Below are 10,169 nucleotides of genomic sequence, written 5' to 3' on the forward strand. Positions count from 1 at the left end.
AAGTTGCACATCGTTTTGTGATATATATGTGTGTGTGTGTGTGTGTGTGTTTCTTGGCTTAAATATTGTGTTTGACTATACAACTGTATCATTTCCTTTAAATTTTCCTTTTACACATTTCATATTCTCTTTAGTTCATATTATGAACTGAGTGCTATGTTTTATGATTTTGTCTTGAATTATTGACATGATTTATGATTACTCAAGTAGTTTCTTTTGATCATTGATTCCAATAGCGAACATAGCATTGTCACAAGCTTCATCTAACCATAAAGATGGATGAAACCATATAAATTATATTGATACCATTGAAGCTGCAATAGAACTTGATTGGAAGATTAAAATTCATTTTTTTTAGATTTCACATTAGGAATATAGTAGAATTTATGTTGTTTACTATTTATGGTTACTTTGGTTAGATGATATGAACTATGGAAGTTCCTTCATTGGTCCATAACTCTCACTAATGATTGATTAGAAATGATAGTTGACCATAGTTTTGATTTGAATGTTCATCAACTAGGGTTTTCGATTGGTTTGCTTATCAACTGAGCTTCAAATTGGTGTTTTCCTATTACTTTTCCTTCAATTTTGTTGAAGGGGAGGAGGTTTGACAATGATAGAGACTTCCTGTTATTGCTACTTTGTTATCTAGAACATTAATCGACTAGACTATGTTGTCTTGTTATCGAGTTGATTGGTTGAATGGGACTATGTTTTGGGAAGTAGTTTTGCAACTTATTTAATTAATTGGATGAATGCATTGATAGTATTCCATCCTTGTGTTTGGTCATTTTTTATGGTGACAATGTTCATACTTATTTAGGAATGTTGTTGTACCATGTGTGATCAAATTTTAGAATTAGAACAAATTAAAAGGAAAAAAATCATGCCATGTAATTTGTTTTCCTTCAAACCGAGTTTACAAGGGGGTGTTGTAACCTTCGGTTCCTTGGTAAACCTCACCTTGTTATAATATGTTTGAACATGTCCACCATTAGATTTTAGATGCATTTTCATGGATAGTTACAATGATGTTGTTATTTTCTTGTTGGTTTGGCCCATGTCCAAACATATTTATAGATGTTCCTCTATATCGGTCTTTCATCATTGTGGTATCTTGGTAATAACTTTCACCCTTATGGATCATGCTCTTTGTTCTTTAGTGTATACGTGTCTTTATACACCACCACTACTTGTAGATTTTCTATTATCCTTTCTTTTGATTTACCAGTTGCAATGTAGGAGGCTATGAAATGTTTTGTATTATATCGTTGCATTTGGATCTTTTCCCAATGAATGGTCTCCCTACCTTAAGAGGTGACTGAACCATTTCTTTCTTTAATCCAATTATCATAATGCAAGGGCATATTTTTCATACTTAATCTTATTTCTCTTTTATCTAGTTTTTTATAAATATATTCTATGCATACCTAGTTGTATATTAAGTGTCTAGGTTAATTAGAACTATAAGTGACATGAGAGCTCTTTCTTGAGCCAACACATCTCCATATTTTATCATATATCTCAAGACTAGAGACATGTTCCAATGTCTTTTAATAACATAGTGATCTATCTTTTAGTGGGTAAAATTATGGTTAGGGAAGAATATGTGTAGAAAATACAAGTCATGCCATATTTAATTAGACACCTTTGAATTTCTTGTTAGTATCCCTTCTATTATTACCATATTTGCTTTTTGTTAAGCTTGGTAGTACCTCCTTTTTATATTAATTTAACGACAAGTTATAACCAGTTTTAAAGATAGTTAGGTGGCCTCAACTTGCCCTGTGGGAAACCAAGTATGTTTGCCACCTAATGGCATGGTATGCCATCCCAAAATGATAAGTCTTAAGCCTTTCTAACCACACAATATATGACTATATGTCTATGATTATCCTACCATATACTTGCCTACTCGCATAACTGTCTATACATTGAAAAGTAAAACCTATCTACATAAAAAACTACATAAAGAGACATCATAATAAGTAATCTACTTCCTCAGCTGAAATATATTCCACTAGTGCCATGTCTTTTGCGTTAAACCTTGGGAGTACTGTCAGAGAGAGGATGCAAGGTATTTGGTTTTCTATGCACCAGAGGCACCCATCCTGCTTCTGCATTTGGAATTGGAGTTGTTAGAAGTCTTGCTTGTAGTTTGGGAAAGATTTCACTGTGGTGGCCATGTTCAAAGCTATTTGTTCCAGGGCCTTGTCCAGAATCCCTTTCATAGACTAGTAAAGAAATAGAGTGTGTTTAGACTGGGTTACTTGGCCTCGTGAATGCCTAGGGTCGAGTACCAAGATCCGCCAATCCTCAGCATCAATTTCCATTGAACTTTCCTAGTGGTTCAGATCTGCCTCCCATTCCTCAATCAATTTCTAAATTTCCTCAGTTGTGCCTTTGTGGAAGGCTTCAATAGTGTCATTGATGGTGCTCATAGTAGTCTTTCTGCCTCTCGGTTTTCCTCCAGGTGCACTAGATTGGTCCTCTTCCTATTTGCCTTTGTTCTTCCTGCTATAGCCCCACAGGGCAGGCCTTCGGGTTTGAGCTGCCACACGAGCTATGGTTTCCCTCTTGTAGCCTAAAGAAATGTGTCGTTGAGTACTTGCAGGTGGTATAAACCCACAACATCCCAACTTACAGGTCCTGTAACCAACTTGTTCACTTGTCCAGAGACCAAAATACACCCGTAAAACTAGAACATGGTTCTTGCTGGCCTTCCTTTCTTCACAACAAATTTTAAAATTGTTCCTCGAAATAGGTAGGGGTTCCATCCCCTTACACTGAGATTAGTAATCAGTCACCAACCTTTCGATGAAAACCCTAAGGTCCTTACGTCCACTATTACCTTCTTCTTTGAGTTGCAGACTCAACACATGTCAACTCACATGGAAATGGCCCAAGGGTTTGCTCCCACTGGGCAGGTAAGGAGTCTTAGTAGCAACATATCCCCCCCACACTAGTTTATCTAGCACCCACCCATCCTGACTCGACTTAGAATTCTGGCAGCCATAGGCCCGAGACTTCACTATACTACCCTACAACCCAGCCAGGTCAACCTTGTAAAGATACAGAGCCATGGGTTCTATTACTGGGAGGAGGCCAAACATAATAGACACAGGAGCATTCCCAGTCCAATTACCATAATTTAACCCTCGAACTGACACATACATTATCAAGACAAGACGTAGGCCCTCTAATCCCCATAACTTCAGACCTGACCGACCCAATTATTTTATCCAGAAGAATCTCTTCATGGAGAAAAAGTAAAGGTAACAGACTACAATTAATCCCCTTTAGGACAACCAGATGCCAAACATAACAGACACAGGAGCATGCCCAGTCTAATTACCATAATTTAACCACCAGACCGACGCATGAATTATCAAGATATGACGTAGACCCTCTAATCCCCACAACTTCATACCAGGCCAACCCAATTCTTTTATCTAGAAGACTCCCTTCATGGAGAAAAAGGAACGGAAACGGACTACATAGAAAATATCCAACACTAAGGAAGGATGAAGGCACACCAGTGCCAGTCTTTCTCCATAACAACTAACACCGTCCGCCAACTTCCTTTGAGCTAGGACCAACGAATCGTCTCCAAACCACTACATGCAATCAACCAGATGCTTACGCTTTCAATGGGTCCCCCTACTGTCACCCGCATTGTTATTACCTCCCCTCTTACATGAGGCAGCCCTGTGAGACTTGCCACGCATGTGGAAGGTGGTGGGTTTGTCCTTCAAGGTACCCATCATTTAATTGAGGTGATTGCGCTGAGGATCTAGTACACACCCTAATCAGGGACTATTATTACCATATTAGACAGCACATATATGCAATATTTCTTTCCATGCACCCTTAAGTATATCAAAATCCAATTAGGCCTCCTAAAACCAGTGCTACATAAATTGAAAACCATCTTGTTGCTATAGTACAACAAGAATGACACTCAAGGAGATCACTCTTGGATACCATGATATCACATAATATGATTAAGAGTATGGAATATCCTACTTAGGTGGCACCATGAAAGATTTGGAAGAGTAATATTGTTCAAAACTCTTTAGTATATCAAAGAGATATAACACTTGACACTCATTTGTGATTAGGAATCCACAAAGTGAATTTATTGAATGATAATAACTATTACAATTTTATTCATAGGAAAGTGGATAAAGAGCCATTATTATGTCTATCCTATACTTAATATTCAAATTATGAGAGCTAACGGTGGTGTGACGAAATGAATTGGGCGATGTGAAAATGTGAAACTCCAGATGGGTGAATGATGTCTCAAAAATCACGTGTTTACTATTGATATGGGTGGTTATGATGTACTTCTTAAAGTAGAATGGTTGCACACTTTGGTACTTGGCACCTTGGATTCCAAAAATTTGTACATGAGCTTCACTAAGGAAGGGCACAAACATTAATGGGATTACATTGGTTCCCTTGAAATTATCACCTCTCGTCGCATGGAAAAGATATTGAAGAAAGTTCATTCAAGCATTATTGCATAGTTTAACGCCATACAAGTAGCGTGTGATCCCCCGCCCCCACCCCTGCCTAAAATAGTTTCACCTTGATTTGCAATTAGTCCTCTAAACACCCTAGGGTTTCAAAACCTTCATGGGGGGGACATGAGTTGGTATTCCACTAATTCCTAGTAGTCTACCATGGTGCAATGTTTGCCCTTATAGGAACCTTTTGTATAGAAAGATGAAATTGAAAATATCCTACAAGAACTAATGGAGGTTATATTCATGTGTCCTAATACTAGCCTTTACTCATCACAAGTGGTCATAATGTTAAAGAAATGAGGTAATTGACACATGTGTCCTAATTTTCAAGATCTCACTAAGTTAACAAGCGAAAACAAATTCCTTATCCCATTTATTAATAATCTCGTGGATGAAGTTTGTGGAGCCTCGTTTCTTCCTGAATTAATCTTTGTTCTAAAGACCATCAAATACATATGAAAGAGGTACACATCTTTAAGTCAACTTTCTATACACACGATGACCATTATGAGTTTTTACTGATGAACTTTTGCCTTGCGATGGTCCAACCTTATGAACAATTTTTTTTGGTTACGATTTCTATATAGTTTTGTGTTAATATCTTCGGATTAGAATATTTGTTAGTTAATTTCACAGGCATGAGCAAATTGCAGGAGACTTTTAAAAAGAAAGACGAAGTTCTAAAGTCATGGGTTTGTTGAAAGTCGTGTTTTAAAAAGAATGACCAAGTTCCATGACAAGTACCACAAGGATTGGTTTCTTGAAAGTCATATTTTTAAAAGAAAGACCTAAGCAATGTGTTTCTTGAAGGGCACGTAGATGCACGTAGTTATTTATTTCAGTCAATGCATGTAGGTGGATGGATGTAGTTATTTATTTATTTATTTCAGTCAATGGTTTTTATATGTCTAATCTTTAATCTAAAGATGCACTGCATATAGATGATGTTTAATGTAAAGATGTATTGCATATATTACGTTTTATATGATAATAGAGAGAAACATTATTGCGTGAAAATACCTATAAATTGAAGTTTGCGTATAATGGGATGGCAAGGCATATTATCTCGTGATAATATACATTGAGCAAGGGAAATCAATGTCTTCCTTCATTACCAATAATTAATAATTTTTAATCTATACAAGATTATAAAATGCTTTGACCATATTTATGTCGTGTATTTTAAAGTTTGTCTTAATTAATTTGACGTGGGACAATGTTTGTCTTTATGAAGTATGTAGATAACTACAACGACCAGAGACGAGGCAATCATATATACATATCAATATCAATGTTTGATTCTATAATATAAATATATATTTTTAAAATTATTTTTATTTAAAATAATTAATATTTTATGTTGTATATATATATTATATTAAAAAATATAAATATATATGTTTAGATGGTTGGGAGAAAGGGAAAAAAAAAATCATTATTAAACTTCAATTTTAGTAAATTATATATATATGAAATTAAATTCAAATATTTAATTTAATTTAATATAAATTTATTTGGCCTAAATTATTACTAAATTTATTTCTAAAATATAATTATCTCATTACACACATCACATTATACTATAGAATGCATTTTTATTTTAGTTTATATGTAATTTTTGTTGAGCCAAATGTTTATTCTATAGCACTGTTTGTCTGTCATCAAAGCTGAAATTTTGTTCATATTAACAAAACAAAACAAAAAACTATACAAAATATTTAAATAATATTAGCACATAAAAAAATTTACACATGAAAAAATTAGAAGTGAAAAAAATAAATCTAAACTCAGATTAAATCCAGATTTAAAATAAAATTATACTGATTTAAACACGTTACCATTAATAACTTTAAAACATATTAAATATTTTAAATTATACTTAATAACCCAACATTTTTATTATAATTAAAATTAAAATTAAAATAAATATATAATTATATTTATTCTAATTATATATATTAAACTTTGTCTACAGGACTTTGAATTGACGGTGAATGGGTGCCCTGTTAAGGCACTCCTTGCAATAAGTCACCGGTTCAAATCCCCTCTAGATATGTAGGTTAGTCTTAACTAAAAAAAATAAAAAATAAAAAAATAAAAAACTATATATATTAAACTTTGTTCAACTCACTAAATGTATTAAACAGATTCGATTATACTATAGAAAACTTCTGTTTATTTTTTCTCGCGTAGTAATATTACACACATTACATTTAAAGTATCACATTGGATTATGTAACATATTGTTTATTTTCTATAAATACACCATATTATTTAATATTTAATATTTTTAAATATTATTTTATTAGAATATTTTATGAAGAATAACTTTTTATTATTTATATATAATTATATTAAAATTAAAAAAAAAAAATATTTCAAAATTACATTTATTAATATAATTTAATGATGATGATAATGATGATTAATGTCCATTCAAACTGATGTGGTTTATCGGACTTCAAGAAAGAAAAAGAATTTAATTGTGATTCTTCAAGATCTTGTTTCTATGATAAAAAAGAAGGGAAAGAATGGCTCCAAGATCGCTATAGTTGGGTTGGCTTAATAAGTCAAGAAGATTGGAAGTGTGGCAAATGTTAGGGAATTGAGAGCGAATGTGAGTAAGAGTCAGGCAGTCTAAAATGAAGTGTTTTTCATCTTCCACTTTCTTAGTATCGCAAATCTAATAGATTCTATCATCCCAAGGAATATTGGGAGTAGACCACAGCTCGGTTTCACTTCAAAGTTCATGAGAATTAGTCCTTATCCTAGCGATGTTCATTTTTTTCTTAGTGCTGGTCAACATAAAGATATAATTTTGGTTATCGAGGGTGGGGTTGATCACCTCCTTATATTATCTTAGCTTCCTTTTACCCTCCAGCTCCTTACCATCCCACAACTTGTCCTTAAAATTGGAGCTAATAGAATCTTTGACACTATCATTGCTTCCCATGATGATCTCCTCCTTAATCCCCCAATGGTTGAGCCAAGACTAGGCATCCTTATGTCACCCACGCTTAAGGCGAAGGTGGGGGTTTTAACTAAAGTTAGAAGCAATTTTTGGGAGCCTCTTGGAGTCCATGTTGTAAAGCTTTTTATTATACATCAGATATCTAAACATAGCCATACTTTCAACATGGTACATACCAAATTCAATTAGAAGATAAGATAGGGAGTATATCCCTTGATCTTGAGGTTGTAGGTTATGAATTTCTTTTGAATCATCTCAATCTTTCTCCACGACTCTCTAAATATACTACAAACCCAAACTTCACATCTGTATAAGACAACAGGGGTGACGAGAGTCTCAAAGAGGAACCTTTTTTAACTCCAAATGAAAATATCAATCGACTTACAATTGTTTTCAAGCCCATAATAAGATTTCTAGCCTCCAATAATCCTTTTCTCAATGCTATAATTCCAGTTGAGCTGATGAAGAAAGTCATACCCAAATATTTATAAGAAGGAACCTACTCTAAGTAATGGTTGTCATACATGAAACTACCATGGGTGATACTTTTGGATTTGATGATCATGACTTTAGTCTTGTCGGTATTGGCTGTCATACCCATTTTGGAGTAGTAGACATGAAGAACCTTAAGCTACTTGTTTAGGTCATCATGGATTTTTGCAAGAAGAACACTATCATTAGCATAAAGGGGAAGAGTAATGATTATACCAGCAAGCTTGGTGCCCTTGCAAGCTGTAGTTTCTAGACACTCCTCTAGCTTATCGATGTAAATGCCAAAAAGAGTAGTGGATAGGGGACACCCTTACTTAACCCCAATATTGTATTTAATATCTTTAGACCACCCTTCATTGGTCTTAAGCTTGGAAACAATAGTCTCGTAGAGGCAAATCACAAGAATCCTTAATTCAGGAGGAACCATGATCTCTTCAAGTCTCTTCGAGAGCTTATCTCGGGAAACAGTGTCAAAAGCTTTTCTAAAGTCCACAAAATTCTACTTTCACACACACATATATAATTTTGGTATTCTAAGATTTATTATAAAATAAGTATTTTGGTACTTATGATGAATTAATATTTACAAAGATCTACCATCCATTTAATTTATATGACTTAATTGATTAAAATATAATTTTTTCCCATATTTATTTTATCTTCTATTTGAAATAATTTTAATTATTCATATATACCTAATATAAATTATAAATATATACCCAATATAAATAATAAATATATAAAGTAAATTATAAATATATTAAAATATTCACCCACTTTTTAAATATTTAATTAAAAGATTTATGACTTATGCTTTGTTGGATGATTTTTCACCATTCAAACAATCATTATAATTATTTTAATAAAAATGATTAAAGTAACCAAGTTAGGAATGCCTTAATTTTTAAAAGCATGTGTAGCGATGCAAATGGAATTTCAATGATCAAACTCAATATCTCTTATAACTACAAATAAAGAATTAGATGTAAATATGTTATGGTCAACATCATATTGAACAAAACTGAGCATGAAAGGGAATTAAGAGCACGAACAAAACTGAGCATGAAAGGGAATTAAGAGCACGTATGATTAACTGCTCTTATCATTAGAGAGAGTAGGCGTCATTGGGTGTTACTAGTTTAAAATTTTGATTTCTCCTTTGCTATTGCTAGTTCCTTTTAAATATATATATCATTTGAGCCACCTTGTCTCAGGGTTGAATTTCAATTTTCATCCATGGGGAGTTATATTTATCATTAAAGGATGTTTAAAATGTTTTCTAATATAATATAATATTATTTTATGAGGATTTATTATCCATGTTGTAAGTTATCATCTTTTTTGTATAACAATACAAGCATGCTATATATTTGTAGTGAGTGAGGGATATCATTGCTAGTCACAATTTTTTTTAGTATTTGATCACCAACTAGCTACAAATTTTTCTCATTTTCTATTGAACATTCTAGTTTAGGTTGTCCAACTTTTATTTAATAAAATCATTTTCACTAACAGAAAACACATCCACTGAGTATAAAGATTTTGATTATTTTCTAGCATGAAAGTGTTAAAAATCCCTCTTTTAAAACTAAAGTTATGGAGATCTTTCATCACCCCATTTTTTTACCTTTTTTTGTAAAGAAAAAAGAAACTTCTTTTACATCCTCATGTTCATCCTTTAAACTATTTCCCTCAAAAATCAAATTTAACGTATATAAAATAAAAATAAAAATTAACAATGCTCTTTTTGAAAATTTATCAATGTTTATTAGCTTTAACTGTCCTACTATTTTCTGTAGTCAGGATTCTGTAATCCATAATGAATTAAGAAAAGTCTTTCCGTCGAAATCATATAAGTGAAATTTTCTTTTACTTCTTTCGAGGATCACGAATATGAACCACACTAATAATGAAAACAAAAAATAAAAAAACAAGACACTGGTAACGAGCTTTCAACATACTCACTAAATAACCATGTGACCTGTGACCTCTTTAAAATGTTTAGTTATATAATTAATTAATTGCTACCTAGCATATCACATTCTTACCTTATAAAAACAAAACAGATACAATATAATAAACACAATCCCTCTACCTTATAAGGACAGATACAATATAATAAACACAATCTCTCTGTACAACAACATCATCGTATTGTTTCCATTCTAACA

Source organism: Pinus tabuliformis, chromosome Q, assembly GCF_031772625.1.
Source record: "Pinus tabuliformis cultivar Carrire ecotype Pingquan chromosome Q, CPIR1, whole genome shotgun sequence".
Taxonomy (NCBI): Eukaryota; Viridiplantae; Streptophyta; class Pinopsida; order Pinales; family Pinaceae; genus Pinus; species Pinus tabuliformis.